We start from the raw sequence: 18429 nt of genomic DNA, 5'->3' as shown, positions 1-18429 counted from the left end.
GCTTTAAAGAGTTCCCTGCTCACTGCCTTCAGTTTAGGCTCTGAATACAAGCGTCCTAGGCCTCCGGGCGGGAAAAGGTGCCAAGAGCCCTGGGGGGGCACACTGCATCTCCCCCAGAGTTGCTTTTTCCAACTGTTCTGCCACCAAAGCTTTTGTGGATTTAAATGTGCCCTTCCGCACACATGCATGTATTTAAATAAGTCCTGTGGTCAGGACTGCCTCCGCAATGCCACACAGGAGACAGCTAAACACATCTGGAGAGAGTGGAGTCTCTCTCCTTTCATAAACACCCTCTCCCGCGAGCGCCTCAGACACCAACAGGTGCAGCCGGAGCTCAGAGCTTGTCGGGATCTGGCCCTTTGTTTGCACATGCAGTCGGTTGATGCTATCGACAGTCATTCTAGAGCAGCCACAAGGGTGAGTTAACTGCTTAGCTCAGGGTTGGGCAATAATTTTCACTGAGGGGGGGCACTTCATGAAGTTTGGTACATGGTCGTGGGCTGGGTCCAGGAGCTCTGGAAAGGGAGGGGCCTTGGCAAGAGGGGTGGGGCTATGGGGGGACCAAAGAGAGTGTGTGATTGTGAAAGAGAGACACTGTGTGGGAGAGAGACAGACTTTGTGACACACTTGGGGTGTGTGCAGCAGTGTGGCACAGACTGAGAGTGTGTGACAGTGACACAGAGAGTGTGTGTGCTGGCTGCTGCTGGGTAAGTTTCTGAGAGAAGCCACGTGCTGTCTCTAAGGGAAATCTGTCCTGCTCAGTTGTCTCCCTCCTCCCCTGCTCTGCACTCCTCTGAGTCACTTACCATCCACATTTCAGACTAGAGCAGCTCCGCTGACTGTCTCCCTCCCTCTCCCTGACCCCTGCTCTGCAGAGATGGGGCACAGGGACTGGGGCATACCCTGACTTCAGCACGCCACACTCCCCTGCACCCCACTACCTGCTCTGCACAGCTAGTAAGAGACTCCTGAGAGCAGCTTAGCTGCAGGATAGAGCAAGGAGGGGGAAGGGGCAGCTGAACACATGCTGCCAGCTGTAAGTCTCCACTAATCAGCTGGACGGGCCAGAGAGAAATGCTTGGTGGGCCAGATCCGGCCCCCAGGCCTGACGTTGCCCTCTGCTGGCTTCGCTGCTCCGAGTTAGTGAAGATCTATAGCTGTGAGGGATAAGCTTTGCTCAGCAGGAGGGTAAAACACAGACAAACCCAAAACCAGGACCGCTAATCCGAGACCCGGCAGATTTCAGGTGAAAGGGAGGGTTCTGGGCATGAATCTCAGGAGCTGAGACAGCTAATGATTTCAGATCTAGGTCAGAACAAAGTTGCTTCTTTTCCGCTTCTGGAGCAACCAAAATATCCCCACCAAACACACAGGCTCCACATCCAAGCACCCTCTCTGGTTTACCCACAGCCTTCAGGGCAGCTGTGCACAAAGCAAGGGGCATTTCCAAGTGGAGGACAGCTGTGTCCGCTCGCCTGTAGAATCGGGGTCCAGGAACAATGTGTTTAGGGGAGGTGCTGAGAGTCATTGAACCAAACTGGAAACCTTGGATATGATGGAAACCACTTTAAGCCAGGGGGTGCCACAGCCCGGCCCTAGCACCCCTAGTTCCAGCAAACTATGCCTGTGCAGCATTGTTCCTTGCAGTATACTTAGTGCAGAATTATTCTCTCATCACTTCTGCCTCTCCCTCCCTCCCTTTGTAGACAGGTCATCACCTACCTCACAGGGTTGCAGGATTCTGTAGCTACTCCTTGGAAAGTGCTTTGAACATGCCAAAGGTTGTATAATTGCCAAATGCTGTAACGAGCCAGCGAGTGAGAGTGTGTGTGTGTGTGTGTGTGTGTGTGTGTGTACACACAAACACGTGGACCACTGCCCTCTGTGGGAGGCAATCAGAACTGATTAACCTTTCATCATAAGCCCCCTACTGCGGACAGGGATTCTCCGTTAGCTCACGCCACAGGGCGCCTTTGTTTAGGGCCAGGAGGGTTCCACTCCGGCTCCTGCCATTGCTGTGAAGTTCCAAGGAGCCAGGATAGGCGGCTTAGTGACAGCTGCGGAGTCTTAGGTGGCCGTGGATGGATTAGAGTATTATCCGGCAACCAGCAGGACCGGGGAGACATCTGAAAGCTGCTCTGCAGTTTGCCCTAGTACCAGAAGTTAACCCCTACCCGACTCATGTGTAGATGGCATGTTCCTGCAGGCAGGGCGGCTTATTTGAATACCCCACGGGCTGGACCTGTGCTGTGATGCCGGGCAGCGGGGGCTGCCTCACAGCAAACATTTCCCCAGAAGTGCTGCTTCCTTGCTAGGTGGGTTTTTTTTAAAGTAACTTCATCAGCAAAACAAATGCAAAGCTAGAAACAGAACCATCATGTCCTCCGAAGGGCAACACTGGGCCCAGCTATCCTGCAAAACCATAAAATACCTGGGGGCAAGAGTTTCTCGGCAGTCTGATGGGTGAGCAGTAAGAGGACAATTCTCCATTGGTGCATAGTGTTGATCATCCTGCCTCGGCCCTCGCCCCTACCAGACAAGCCCCTTCAGCTAGAAAAGTTCTCTTATTGGGTAGGGAAAATTCCCTCTCTTCCTGGCTCCAAGAAAGAAGGTAACACTCCCCTGGGATGACCTGAGTAGAAGAGCAAATGCCAATGGAGCGGAAAACTAGGACATCAGATTGGAGAATCTCTATGAAGGAATAAAGCCTTCTTCTTCCCCGGACAAAAACAGCACGGCGGAAAGAAATAAAAGGCAGCAGTGACCAAGGAATTTTGGGTACCTCCGCTTGCGGCACTTGAAAGGGGCTTGCTTCACAGGCAGCACTGAGCGCCCGTCCTCAAACTCAGGGCCCTAAAAGGAGTCTCCCGTGAAGCCTCCAAAATGATGAGCTGCTTTTGAAAATCTAGGGCAACCGCTCTTGCGGGGCAGGATTCGCAATGGGTGCCATGTTGGTGAACACTGGTGATAAGAACAGTGGAAAGGAAAGCAGAGGGGATAGAGCAGTGCTTCCCAAACTTTTCAGCATCACGCCCCCTTTTTGATTTTTGAAAACCCCTCACGCCCTGCCCCCCAACAGCAAAACTTGTTGAGCAAAAAAAAAAAGGAACTAAGCAGGGCAGCAAAACTTTGTTGGTGGGGGGCTGGGTTGCCTCGCACCCCCCCTGGAATTTCTTCATGCCCCCCCAGTTTGGGAACCCATGGGATAGAGATAGAGGATGTGTGTATGTTAACACAAAGGCTATAGGCTCGTACAGCGCTTAGTACAAGCTCAATTGGCACTTTAGAGCAAGGTCACCAGTGTTTCCTGTAAGCTAAGCATTTGGGTGGCCAGCCAGGAGACAGTGAAATGACGCCCAACTGATTAGCCAAGCACCCAGCCAGCAGCATATGTTTCTACTGGAGGTGCACGTCCGCCTTGGTGCATGTAACAAAATTCATTCCACATGCAGAAGAAAAAAAATTAGAGGGAACATTGGCCACAATACAACTAATGAACAGGCACAGGCCTAGATACTAGGTCTATCTTTGCACCACAGCTGAGAGGTGCAATTCCTGGCACGATAGACACATGCTAGTTCTGCTTGAGCTAGAGCCGAAAATAGCAGCGTGGGCAGGGTGGCATGAGCTAACACCCCCCCCCCCCAGTACAACCCTGCCCAACCCCCTGTGTACATAAGGGGCAGCGAGCCCCTGCTGCTGCCACGGCCATTCTGCTAGTTTTCAGCATTAAATAGAGTAGAGTTGGTGCATGTCCGTCTGCCTGTGCGGGGAATTAAACCTCCCAGTGGCTGGGCAGACACCCCTAAGCACCCGTACAAGCAGAGTGACTGACATTAACCCTTTGTTCACTGGAGAGCAGATTCAGGGCTGTGAGATGACTGCTTGGGGCTTTTAGAAAGGTCAGAGCCAGGGCCATAGAGCTGGGTTGAACCCCAGGTGAGAGGAGTTCTCTGTTCTTCGCTACAGGCCTTCTCCGCTGAGGTAAACCCGCTGCGTCCTAGCCCTCAGCTCACTTATCTCCCAGCCATTGTACAAGAGTTCCTACACTGCCGGAATCCAAGAGGATGACTTTGCATAAAAAAAACCCATTTCTCTCTAATCCTGGAAGTCCAAATGCAGCCAAGTGGGTGGCACAGAGGTTGGGAGATGGCGAATAGGACCCTTAGTCTATTCCCTCCAGCAGTAGCTAGGCTACAGAAGACCGATGAGAAACCCAAGAATGAATCAAACAGCTTGAGGAGACAAGCTTTGAGCACAAGGCAACACACACTACGGCTTCAAATGTGCTCTCTCTTAACAGGAGTGGGTGGATTTTTCCGTGGTAAGCACAGTTGCAATAACCTTCGCGCGTTCGCCATCACCACGACCAGGCCCTGAGCAGAGGCTAGTGATGGCTAGCACAGTAAAACACCCACTACCACTGCACAGGAGAGAAAAGACAGAGGCACACAAAACAGGGTCGGGGACATTTTGTCTGTTGTAATACGGAACCTGTGGAGGAAACCTCATTCCAAAAGAAAGGGGGATGGGAAGGAAGCACCGAATAAAACTGCGATTTGGAAAAGCTTTTTATCCCAGCGTTCAAGTGCCTTCATTTCTAAGGAACCTCATCCTTGTGGCCACGTTGCTTCTGAATCCCCGTGCAAGTGAAAAACCACGTGGTTCTCACTCACGTTCAGCGCCTGGAGCAGGGCAGAATGCAGCATCTAGCTTTGAGAACAGTTCAAAACTTAGGCTGATATAATTCCTGTGTTCAGGAGAGTGAAAACTCCCCCCGTCCCCTGAGTAACTATGCTTCCTAACTCCTGGCATAGACTCAGCTAGACTGAGGGAAGAATTCTTCCATCGGCCTAGCTACTATCAATTGGAGAGGTGGGGTTACTACAGAAAACCGCTTCCATCGCTGTAGTCTATGCTGACAACACGGAGTTACCGTTGTGTTGCTTTGGCACCATGGGGCTGCCCCTCTCGTTCCGGTGGGAGGGGAGTGGGTGGGACCTAACCTAAACCCATCCACAAGCCAGGTAGGGCAGGGAAAATAAACTGCATGAGGCACAGGCCTGGCAATTACTTCACCTGTCTAGAGCAAATTGGAAGAAACAGAGGAAGATGAATGTGTCACAACCTAGCTCAACACAATAAACCGCTGCCCCTAATGTAGGGGAAAACAGGATTTTCCTAAGACACAAGGGTCTGTGAGGGAGAGAGGGAGGAGACTGAGGGTAGTGTGACTCTCCCTACTTGTTCCCCCCCATACCCCCTCCATGACACCCCTGATATGGAGGTCCCATGAACGCCAGCATCCCCTTCTATGTGACAGAGCTGCGAATGAATGACGGAGTTGGGGTAGACACTGAGAAAGGTGTGAAATGAAGAGCTAGGATCCCTTCCCCAAAGTGAGAGTTAGGAAATGTTATCCTAAATTATAAAAAAAAATTGAGACCAAAACAGATATAGCTCTACGCCTAATATAACCCCCCCCCCCACACACACACACACACTTTAATTCACCCCGCAAGATGAATCAAAGGCTGAGGGCTGGCTGGTGTCAGCCATGGAGATGTGCCAATGACAGCAATTCTTGACAGCCCTTAATAACACCACTTACAGAATCGGGTGCGGGAGGGGGGAGACATATGATTCTATTAGAGGCTGATTCTTAATCAATCTCAGCATCCATGCCAAACTCTGTTACAATCAAGCGCTGATGGCTACATAATTGCAGCCCACGCTTGGACGTGTTATTCTAACAGCCGACAGAGGGCACAACAGGGAAAGCAAAGTAGGCTAGCTACATTGGGGAGGCCCCATCTCTTACGGGGTATTTGGGATATCAGGAATGGCTGGTTTCTGGATGTGATAGGCTTCAGAGAACAGTTTAAAGGGGTGTAAAAACATCACACACAGGGCTGATTTCTTATGCACCTTCTTCTTTCTCTTGTGTCTCTGTTTCTAACTCCTCCTTTGTATTACAACTGGTCCAAGAGGCAGTCGCCTATCAGGCAGCTGGGAATAGGGAGGAAACACACCTAGTGCCATAGCAGGGAGTCGGCGCTCCTAGATCCTATTCCTGGTTCTGCAATAGACTTCAGATGTGACCCTGAGCAAGCTACTTCATGCGGCGTGCCTCTGTTTCCCCACCTCGCACAATAATCCCTACCCACTCCTGAGAATGCGAGGCTTACTGAATAGGAATAGAGTGTTGCAAGCACTGCACATGAAAGGTGCTATAGAAATGCCGTGTATTCTGATTATTTACCAACAACAAAGAAAGTACCTATTTCAAATGCCACCACCTGGAGAGGCTGAAAAATCATGCATGCAAAGTACGGAGACTGTGTGCCAAAGAGGAAATGGAAATTGAGTTGATAGATGCTTCCCCCTTCTAATGGATAATACTTACCTAATTATGCCCGCTTGCTATTTCCTTTTCCTGATCTTTTTAAGACTAAAGTCTCTATGCATAATTTCTCAAAGTTATTTTCCTCCAGATTCCTTCCCAGTGAGCCATTGGCCTAGCGAAATGAAGCTAAGGAGACAATTCTGTTATGGTGGAGGGGTGGGAGAGAGTAGATTTGGTTTGTGACAGTCATTCCTTGCACTTTTCCTTCTGCTGCATGAATTCGTTTCCCTCCTCCCTCACCGCCACATTCCAGTCAAGGTTGCTCCGAGTCTCTTCTTGTCTCCACGTTGACTAGATGTTATGAAAATGTTATGACACTGCCCCTAACGTAATAAAGCTCCCCTCCAAGTTGTTGCAACACAGGGGGCTGAGAGAAGCCACCTGGACTAAGGTGAGACCCTGCTGGAATTGGTAAGTGAATGCAGAGTTTGGGACAAGCAGCCTGTAGCAGTCAAGATATAAGAATATGGCAGGACACAGCCTTACGGTCAGCGGTGGTCTGGAGAAGCCCTTTCAAGAGGACACGGCCTTGATTGGTAGGACCCGAACTATGACCTACATCTTTATTAAATCAGGTAGCAAGATTCATATAATTCTTTAAATGGCTTTTCTTCAAGCAAACATGGTCACCCCAGCAGCCTGGGATGACAAGGAACTCTGCTGCCTCAAACCACAGCGATGCAGACCAGCGCTCGTGAGCAAACCCGTAGCAAACAAACCAGTCCGCCTGCAGTGTCGTATTTTGGGAAACGGCAAAATAAAAACAAGCCCACTCACAAGCAGCCCTATTAAAAACCCAGTCAGAGTGTCAGTGAAAGAGGAACGCTTGGGCCACCACCCAGAGAGATTCAAATGCAGCCCACCTGATTGGCAGAGTGCCTACAGCATGTGTTTATATTGGTGGTGCACATATGTGCCTGTCTCTGTGCACCTAACAAAATTTATTCCACATACAGATGGAAATAAATTTGAAGTAATATTGATTGATCTGAGCTCTCGGGAACAGCTCTAGAACAACACACATTCGGGTTTTCATTTTGCTGAAAGGAGGAGGACTGAGTTTGGAGTCAATTTTGCAAAAATGCAGAGAACAGCCTGGGGCCAAAGTGAACTCAGGATAAATGAGCATTGGCACAGAATCTAGGGGGCCTGGCTACAGAATTTTGAACCCTCCGAACATGGTGCTGAAAAGATCCCCCACCCTGCTGTTGTGGGCAGCCCCATCAGATTTCTGGAGCTCCATTTCAAGCCTGCTTCAGTTGTTTGCTCCCACTCTGCCGACAGGGAGGTTGTTCCAGCACCTCCCTCCTCAGATGGTTAGAAACCTTTTTATAATTGCCAAGCTAAATATTTTCATGGCCTATGTATACCCATCTGTTGTTGAGCCAACACTGCCCTTTTGCCAACATTGTTTATGGCCCTTCTGTATGTAGAGAGAGCAATCAGACCCCCCCGCTCAGCCTTCACTTGGCTAGGCTAAATAATCCAAGCTTTTAGGGACAGTCCCCGATCACCCTGATAGCCCTTGTTCCACACCTGTTCCCAGCTGAACCGAGTCCGCCACATACCGCCTGGCACTTGCACACAAAGCAACCCACACAGAGCCACAAACTTGGGCGCACCACTCGATTCTCTCAAGCAGCTTGACAACGCCACGCAAGCACGCACCCTGCCCAGGTGAGCCCAGGGTAATAAGCTAACCTGACACAGCCAGGGAAGGGCAGCCCTACAATAATAAACCAACATGTGCCTGGGAGATGGAGAAAGGGCAGTCTCTCCAAGGAAACCCAGGCTACTCTTAATCACACAAGACGGTATATATATATATATATATATATATATATATATATATATATAAAAACCCAATATTGTCATCAAACATACCTGTCCACTCTCCTTTGTATATGTGCTGTCCTCCCTGCATATAACCAGTGCTGTCCTACAACCACACTCAACTATCTTTCCCATATGCACACAGGGTACAACTCTGCTTTGGGATGAACTCAAACTGCCACCGAGGCAGGAGACCACAGCCAAAGGGCCTTTCCAAAGGACGCTCTGTGCCTTTGGGTGAGGGCTGAGAAACACCTGCTCCCTTTAATATCAGTGAGACATGAGGGGTCTCAGCACCTCTCGGGATCAGGCCCTGGGTCAGCGAGAGTTCTCAGCAAAACATCAGAATCCTCGGACTCAAGGCATCACGGGGTGGGTTTGAATACAGCGCCCCCGCTCCCAGAATTCAGTGGGGTTCCAGCACTGGCACCCCACTGAATTCTGGGAAGGGAGAGGTTGCTGGGGCGGGATAGGGTTTTGACTCCAGAACAAAGGGAGTCCATTTCCTCCCCCCAAACTCAGATGCTGCTGAAACCTCCTAAGGACCTTGATCTTGCCAATTTTTCATCAGTTAAATGGAGAGCTCATGAAAACAGTCCAAGCTCTAGCCTCCAATCTAAATCCCGCCTCCTCGAATCAGAGCCAGAGCCCTAGAAATACAAAATCAAAGGCATGAAATTTGCCTGACGAAACAGCAACAGTGATGATGCCTGGAAAACTAAGTGCCTATTTCCCACCATATGTTGCTCGTTGACTGATTTGAGAGACAGGCTTACATGGACATTCAGACACACACACTCACACTAGTCCTTTATGAGATACTTTCATCCCCAGCCCGGCTGGAAAGAAATCCGAGCTGTTCCAGGCAGGTGAAGTGACTGTTACCGTGTCACTAGGAGACACGAGCGCAGACAGCATGGCCACACTAGATATCACACGTCTGATCCCACTCCAAGCCATGCAGGTTGTGTCCGCTTCAGCCCTACCGTCGCTGACACTTTTTGGGTAGCGCAAATCCCAGGCACGGCTCAGCAACAACTCAGAGTCGCTGCCGTAAAACCAACATAGGAAGAGAAGGTTCAAACGACCGGAACTTTTCAGTTTAGAAGAGAGGAGACTGAGGGGGGGATATGATAGAGGTATATAAAATCATGAGTGGTGTGGAGAGAGCAAATAAAGAAAGGTTATTTATTAGTTCCCTAAATAGAAGAACTAGAGGACACCAAATGAAGTTAATGGGTAGCAGGTTTAAAACTAATCAAAGAAAGTTCTTTTTCACACAGCGTGTAGTCAACTTGTGGAACTCCTTGCCAGAGGAGGCTGTGAAGGCTAGGACTATAACAGAGTTTAAAGAGAAGCTAGATAATTTCATGGAGGTTAGGTCTATAAAAGGCTATTAGCCAGGGGATAGAAACGGTGTCCCTGGCCTCTGTTTGTCAGAGGCTGGAGAGGGATGGCAGGAGACAAATTGCTTGATCATTGTCTTCAGTCCACCCTTTCTGGGGCACCTGGTGCTGGCCACTGTCGGCAGACAGGCTATTGGGCTAGAAGGACCTTTGGTCTGACCCAGTATGGCCATTTTTATGTTCTTATGTAACCCGCCCATCCACCCACAATCCTGTGAACTATCAAATGTTCCCCGCTGCAGCGAGAGCCAGTCTCACATATCTGCATCGGCCTTGGGAAAAGAGGGTCAGTCACTCAGGAAAGCTCCAGTCCTAATCACACGTGGAACCAGCTCTTCCAGCTATATATCAACTCAGGGATTTTCATCCTGGATCACATCACTGGTCCAACCAAAGCCAGCTGGCTACCCGCTGCTGCACAAGACCATTGGCCCATCCAGTCTTAGATCACTAGCCCACCAGCACAGGCATACTGCCTCCACATGGTAGTGTAACCCACACACCATGTGTGGTTCACTGCCCCATATAGTGGCACTCAGACCACCTACAGCAAGAGATAATGACAAGCTGGCTTTATAGCTCAAGCTGTAGAGGCTCCTAGACACAGCTCTTTTGAGGTCCCAGGTTCAGATCTGTTGTAGTAGCTACTCACATATGCTCCAGAGAGGCAAAAATCAATCCTGAATTGCACCCAGCCAATCATGCAGTGCTGCAAAGGAAGGGATAAAAAACCCTCTGATGGCAGGACATGCCCTGAAACTTGAGATCAGAGTGTTCTTTCCTTCACTGGCATAACTGCACAAGGCACCCATGGCCCTGTAAGACACAGGGGTTGCTTGCATACCAAGTGGTCCAAATTCAGACCCCTGAAGCACACCGCTATTTAGTCCTAGGCTTCTTTTTTAAGTGGCAACGTTTTCATGATCAGCTAACAAGCCTTCAGTTACTGGAAGGACAAGCCTTTTGTTATTTTACTCACCCTGCCTCCTGTTTATAAACAAACTCCCGGCCTCAAAGGCATGGAGCAGCACAAACTCTGTGGCAGTTCAGAGCTGTTTCTGGAGCTAGGGCTTACGCTTTAAGTAGACCCCAGTGTAACCCCCCTTTTCCTTCCCAGGTTACTCAGGAGCAGGTCACACTCAGGTGTGCTTGGGTGCCTGATGGTTGTAACATAAAAGGAGATGGTGATGTTGTTTAGTTGGAGATTCTCTATCTACCCCCTTGCTGCAGTCCCTGGCTCATAAAAAATATACAATAACAGTGCCTTCAACTGGCTGGCCCTGTACACATGTAATGGTGTGTCTTGGGAGCCTCCAGGAATAAAATTATTCCAGCAATAATCTGGATCTAACTCCAGAACAATTACAAATTATAAATAACATACATCTAATGGATTCCATTAGAATGAACACACCTTTACTTAACAACTTTAAGAAACAGGGTTTAACAGACTAACAGTGAATAACATTAACAAAGTACACAGAAGTAATAGGAACTTATCAAGCTGGCATGTGCCCTGCCACCATTTATCCCACCCCAGAGAGTATACTCCTCTGGACTCAGAGTCCCAGATGCTTGCTTGCGTGGGCCTGCTTGAAGACCTGCAGCTGGAATGGAGGTTCTCTGTAGGTCGTGTGTGTGAGTCCAAGCTGGGCAGCTAGCTGCAAACTCCCTCTGCCACTGGAGCAGGCTCCACCAAATGCCAACAGTTCTGGTTCCCGGAGTTGGACACTCTGCCTCTCTTTGGACCCAGAGTTAGTCTATATCTCTGAGGTCTGTCTCAGACAGCACTTTCCCAAAGATCCCATTTACTTACAGCCCCCTCCTGTGCTGGTTGTGGTGTAGTCCTTCTGAGCCATAGGCACAGCCAGAGTCTCTCCCCTCTAGGGCAATCAGCTGCCCCAGAAGCAGCCAGCTCGATCCAAGTCCCAAACTTTCTCAGTCCCAGGCTGTAGCTGCAACATAACAGCTCCTGGACTGGATAAGGCCTCCACAGCAGCCTGGCTCCCTAAATGGAGAATCCCAGACTCTAAGACCCTCTCTCCACATGCCTAGACAGGCCTTCTCTTCCTGGTTTCCTCAAGGGCTCATGGGACTTGTAGTCTCTTAGGGCTAGGATGCAGCACACAGGATCCTCCCAGAAAAAAACAGGGGAACCTTTGGTAAGGGAACTACACCAGTATAAAACTGAGGGGTTTAAACTTTAGGGGGGCACAGACTCCCCCCTTAAATGGCGCCATTCTAAGGAAGCCTCATGCTAGAACTTTTCCAGCAGGTTCTTTCGGGATAAGAGCAGAACAAGTCCTCACTCCTGACTGAATTCATGGCAAAGCCGGTACCTCTGCACATGGACTCAGCTCTGGCAGTGAAACAAAGGACCCCAGTCACACCCATGGCCCCTATCCTGGCACACCAGCTGTTTCCCCTTTCTGCAGAGAGGGCCATGAGTTTGACTCCTCCTTGCCACCCACACCTGCTTCCCTGAGAGCACATGGTATCTCCGGAGGCCTCCTGTAGAGATGAGGGGAGATTTTTCAAGAAGAACACTAGGCAGTAGGTTCCCCAGTTCCACTAAAAATCACACCCCTTTGTAAATCTGCCTCTCATTTTCTGGCCCCACCGACTAACTCATCTCAGGTGCTCTTGAGCTGGCCTCATGCCTCCCTGAACTGCCAGCTAACGGGGCATGAAAGGCAATTAGAGAGGATTTGCCTGATTGATCTCCTGGTTTATTTTTCCTCATAAGGGCACTAATACAGCTTTGCCCAGAAGTCAGTAGCAGTGATTGATGAGATCTCCTCATTTCCTCGGCTTTGATAAACCCATCCAAGACACTTAAAGGCAGCCATGTCTCCTGCTGCAGGAATGAAGTGTTGTTAGGTACTCTGCGTAGTCCTAGCAAAGGTAGGTAGGGAAGGGCCGGCAGCCCTGACATGCACAGGGCACCTCTAGAAGAGAGCCGTAAAGGGCCACCAAGACTTTTGTGCCACAGCAGGTCCTGTGGTCGAACACATCTGTAGCTAGACGTAGAAAACATGACAAACAGAAGAACGGCCAGACGGGATCAGACCAAAGGTCTGTCAGCCCAGTGTCCTTTCTGCTGACAGTGGCCAATGCCAGCTGCCCCAGAAGGACTGAACAAGACAGGGAATCCTCACGTGATCCCTCCCGTCACCCATTTCCAGCCTCTGACAAACAGAGGGACACCATACCTACCCATCCTGGCTAATACCCATTAATGGACCTATGCCTCCATGAATTTCTCTAGTGCTTTTTTGAACCCTGTTGCAGTCCTGGTGATCTTCACAACATCAAGACAAGTCACTTTCTGAAACACCTCAACTGGCCAGCATGGGGCTTGAACCCACAACCCTAACTTTATTAGCACCATGGTCTAACCAGCTGAGTTAGCCAGCCCAAGCCATAAATATGCACCAGCTAATCCACAAATAGGACTCAGGAGTCCTGCTTCAACAGACACTGCAAGGCCCGGCTGTGCCTTGCTGGTTTTTCACTCACATAGCCACAAGAGGCTACTTGGACCGCAGCCATTCACAGGCAATGGAGTTGAACGAGCTCAAGTATTAACCCCAATCACCATGAGGCTGGAATCACAGGGGACTTTGCTGACTCCAGACTGCCCCGTCACGTAGCCGCAGCAAGAGCAGAGGGAGAATCCAGGACTTTCCTGCTGTCAGCGCTCAGACGCCAGCCACATGAATGAAGAGAACCCACCTTAGAAGCTGAAGCAAAATGCAGGACTATGTAGCACTTTAAAGACTAACAAGATGGCTTATTAGATGATGAGCTTTCGTGAGTCAGACCCACTTCCTCAGATCAAAACCTTAGAAGCTGGCACTACGGAAACGTACCCCTTGTACGGCTGCCAGTAGAGGGCGACACAGACACCCTGGAGCTGTTCTGGTTCCATCCAGCAGAAGGCAGCCACATGTGCACACATTCTAAGACCTGTCCCTGAAGCCACACGACTTCCAGAGGAACTGCCGAGGCTCAGCCCTTCTCAGGATCAGGACCTTAGACAGTCCAACCCATAGTTCCAGGAGTGACACTGCAGCACCTCCCACTGAGCATCGATTGCCAGGGCTACCACGTGACAGCGGGCTGTATCACCGGGGGAGAACAGCTATGAACATCTGACCGAGAGGAGAATTTGGTCCCATTAATGAACAGTAAACAGGCAGCAATGACACCCTGTGTCATACAGAAGCATTCGCGCACCGCTCGTGATAGCAGATCCATTGCACTGAGCTGCCTCCTGCACTGTAAACGGGAGCTCTACTGGTGAAACATCTCCTCGATTAGCAGACACAGAGCTCGCAATTGTTGTGGGTAATTACCCATTAGGATCAAGTGCAGCAGTGACCCACAAACAGCAGGAATTTCAGTCCCTGCCTATTGCTGCGGGGACAAAAATCCTTCCACCTGGATCTGAGCCCTTGTATGGGGCGGGGTGGGGGGAGGGCTTAGAGAAATAACCAAGAGTCGAATGAGCAAGATAGGAGACTACATTTGCCAGCACTCCATGCGGATCCTGTGAACATGGGGTTTGTGATGGATGAAGGGACACATTATTACAGGAGCCGGTGCAAATGCTTTGCCCCAAATGGTGACACACGATGACTAGTTTGGAAACGTCTTGCTAATTAGAATGAAATGCTTCACCCACATCCCTCTCTAAAGGGCACAGCTGATGAAGGAACAAACCTGTGTTGGGCACCTACTGTAGGCTTTGCTGCACTGAATTAGACCACTGGGCCATCAAAGTGAGAGGACACACACACACACACACACACACACACACACACACACACGATCTGGGCAACTGAGCAATGATGCCTGCAGGAGACATGGGAGAGCGGCAGATCAAGCCACACTCTCGGGCTCTTTCTATCCGGGTTCTGTGTTTCAAGATGAACTGAAGCACCTTTCAATAACAATGCTAACTTATGTGTTTCTATAGCAACTCGTCACCATAGCATCTACGCACAACACAACATAAGGCTCAATCCTGACTTCCAAAGGCCTTGGCAAGGATCCGCCCACCCAGGCGGATCCGATTGCAGGGTCAGCATCTACATGGCCATTGTCCGTGCGGGAACCTGCTCTTCGGCTTCCGCATGACTCAGCTGCGGGTTGTTTATTGGTATTCTTGACTGTGGCTATACCATTGGCAAATAGGTGCTAGAAGCTGCTGCCAGTTTGGTCAAGGTTTTGGCTAAGTCTAATCTTTTCCTGTTGCTAGTCCTGCAGGCAGCTGACCTGTCCAGGTTCCACACAGCCCGTCATTGTCCAAATGGGGAACTGAGGCACAGAGAGGTGCCGTGCCTTGCCCTAGATCACATGCTGTAATGGAGAAAGAGCGCAAACCAATCAAGACCCGGTCCAATGCCTTAATCACAAGGCCGTCTTCCCTCCACCACCAGGTGCCATTGACTGAAGATGCGCATGCTTCTTCATAGGCTCTTCGCGGCATCGTCCTCAAAGAACACAAACATCTCTCAGTAGGTCTATGGGGAGGGTTAAATGCAAGAATGGGTTCCCATGGAAAGTCTCCTCAAAAGTTTGTGCAAAGGAGGGATTGGAACAGGGGAAGGGTGGACACAGAGGGTACGTCTAGACTACAGGCTTTTGTCGACAGAAGTTTTGTCAACGTGACAATGTAGACGCAAAGGACAGTGTAGATGCAATAACGCTTTCTGTCGGCAGAACTCTGTCAACAAAAGGCGTTATTCCTTGTAGAATGAGGTTTACAGCTGTCGACAAAACTGCTGAGTTCTGTCAACGTTATGTCCACTTTTGTCGAAAAAACCCTGTAGTCTAGACACACCCAGAGAGGGAGGTGTTCCAGCCACTAAGGGTCCAAAGAGATGAGTGGGAGATGGAACAGCTGAGGTCTTTGGCAGGGGGAGGTGGACCAGTTTATGGTCACTTTGCACAGCACTTTAAAGTGCAAACGTGTAGCAGATCCTAACGGCACGAGTGAAAAGCGAAGGCATGAAGCTCACGAGTGGCACTGAAAATGTAAAATGAGCAGCAGTTTGATGAGCACTTACAGGAACGCCCTGGGCTTGGAGAGACAGCTCTATGAGGGGACAGAATGCTGAGCCCTGAACACACATTATCCCAGCTGGCAATGCAGCCTTAGGTCCAGCCACAGAGAGATCATCATATGTCACCCATTCCCAGCCTCTGACAAACAGAGGCGAGGGACACCATTCCTACCCATCCTGGCTAATAGTCATTGATGGATCTACCTTCCATGGATGTATCTAGTTCTTTTTTGAACTCTGCTAAAGTCCTGGTCTTCACAACATCCTTCAGGAAGGAGTTCCACAGGTAGACTGTGCATTTTGTGAAGAATGCTTCCTTTTATTTTAAACCTGCTACCTATTAATTTCATTTGGTGACCCTTTGTTCTTATATCATGGGAACAATAACTTTCCCTTATTCACTTTCTCCATACCTGTCATGATTTTACAGAAAACAGAGCAGTACTCCAAGAGAAAGTTCTCATGAAAGCAACACTGAGAGGCTACATGGCAAGACCACACATCAAGCAACAATCCCTAATCAGTCCTTCAGTTCAGTTGCTCTCAGCACTTCTTCTGTTTTCCTTCCACTTCTCTTCATCTCTGTCACTTTTTCATTCTTGTGTTCAAACAAAAAAAAACCCCTCTGTGATTTTACATTGACAGGGATTTGTGGGATCTAAATCTGGAATCTCCGACCAACTAGCTCAAAGGATGGGGACCAGTTGCTTCCTCCCCCTGTGCCTCAGTTTCCCCACTTGTGAAAGGAGGGTGATAAGATTTACTCATCTCAAAGGAGAGCGGTCAGCCTGATTTCGTTACCGCTAATGAAGTATTTTGAGATGCACATGTCTATTTAATGCTCTATGATTTTATTATACATACAGATCTTCAGCTTTACACAGGGAAAGAACTTAAGTCCTTCTGTTTTTAAAAAAACAGACCTCGACCGTTTCACCTAAAGGTCATTCCTTAGCCTTCTGTCTCCCAGAACCCAAACACTGGAGGCCAAAATCAATCAAAATATACTTATAGCAGGTCTATGATTCAACCCAGAAGAGGGCAGCACTGCAGAAAACAGACACAACAATGCAATGAATACACAACTCCACTGTTCAGTAAGAATGTGTGTCCTTCTCTAGTGGCTGGTCCACCAATTATATGAACCTACCACAGCTACCAGAATCAACCTTCTGCTCAAGTAGTAAAAGCTCCCGGTCTCACTGAGCTAAATCCTGTATCTGGCTCCCAACTAGAACAACTGATGGTATTCTCCCCTCTGCATGTACATCCAGGAGAAACATAGGATCAAAAGGGGAACAGAGCACTGTCTGCCAAAGAACAGATGTTCATTTACATGAAAGCAAAATCCAAGTGTAATGGAAAGGGAAAGGCAGTTTCCCTCAATAGCAGAGTCCCATGTAAAGGAGTGAGGGAAGAATATTATTAAGACAAAGAATTCAAAGAAAAATAAGACCATATAAATAAGAAAACAATGCCCTCCCCTCCCCCCCGCCACCAAATAGTAACAATTAGGGTTGGTCTCAGGGGCTTCTATCCATTGAGGGTGGGGCCAAAAAACTTGAAAGCTAAACATTTTTCAGCAAATCTCCCCCCCCCCCAAAAAAATCATTAAAAACAAACATTTCCTGGGCAAATTTCCATTTCAATGGAAAAGCCATGTTCCATCGAAGAAACTGTGATGGGAAATTGTAGGCCAGCTCTCACAGCTATACATCTATTCATTTTGAAAACTGCCAGGTTTGCAGCCTCTGTTCTGTCTCTTCACACAGTCTTGATGAGAGAGCTTTCTCCTCTGTACCTCCTTTAATCTAGAGCAAGCCTCCTGGCCCTCTCCATATAGTCTCATTAAAACCCTGTTCCCCCACCCTGGCACACATCTGGCATGGAGAGGAAAGAGAAATGAACCAGCGATGGGCAAACAGGGACCAGTCACCTAATCCTTTTGAAAGTTTCAGATCAAATGAATTCCAGATCTGATTCCCCCGTTCCCCCCAGTTTTGTCCATCTTATTTAGGAGGTAAGCATAATTATGAATGAATTAGACATGTTTACACAGCATTATAGATACACAGAACTGAATGTATCATCATCCACAATTTACAGATGGAAAAACCGAGGCACACCCAGGCTAAGTGACTTGATCGGTGACAGAGTCAGAGTCTCCGTCCAATATATTTTGTACAAAGATGCTATAAAAGTAAAACCAAAGCTGCATGGCGCCTCAAGCGCTTGCTATTCCATCAATAGCCTCTTGCAACAGGATACACCTCTTTAGACTCCTAACTAAGTTTTCTTTCTAATGCTACATTAAGGACAAATCCCTAGTCAAAAAACCAAAACCCACTGTTGACAATCAAATAGGCTCTAACCGAGTAAAACAGAAACACGAGCGCTGAATTTTCAAATGGGTTCCCACCATCCCAGTCTAACCATCTTCCCTTCAGAAAAAAAACCAAACAAACAATAAAGCAAAGAGTTTATAGAAGCAATGAAGTGGTAATTTCCCTGTTCGGTTGGGAATCAATACGTGGGCTTGTCACGGTTTTTATTTCAAAGGGGCTGCTCTCCTTTCGTGGGAGGCCAGACTGACAGAACTCCAGTGCCTGACTTACGATTACTTCATCTGGGCGAGATATTTTTAATTTAAATCTCACCCGAGTTGGATACAGGCTCACCCAAGATTTGATTTACGGTTAATTCATTGCTCCAT

At 48.8% G+C, this 18429-nt stretch overlaps 1 protein-coding gene across 2 annotated transcripts in view; it reads right to left on the bottom strand.

The window, feature by feature from the left end:
- The window catches only part of PLXNA4 (plexin A4), a 689852-nt gene that overhangs the window by 663666 nt on the left and 7757 nt on the right, over positions 1-18429 (bottom strand). Inside the window, exon 1 of one of the 2 annotated variants that reach the window (XM_075925677.2) lies at positions 11462-11852. The exons of the other annotated variant lie outside the window; for it this stretch is intronic. The gene's annotated coding sequence lies outside the window, so the exon portion shown is untranslated. Of the gene's footprint in view, positions 1-11461; positions 11853-18429 lie in introns of those variants that run through there. 2 annotated transcript variants of the gene reach the window in all.

Source organism: Pelodiscus sinensis, chromosome 1, assembly GCF_052426305.1.
Source record: "Pelodiscus sinensis isolate ZL-2025 chromosome 1, ASM5242630v1, whole genome shotgun sequence".
In the NCBI taxonomy this organism is placed as follows: domain Eukaryota; kingdom Metazoa; phylum Chordata; order Testudines; family Trionychidae; genus Pelodiscus; species Pelodiscus sinensis.
This window is presented reverse-complemented; position numbering and strand designations above follow the sequence as displayed.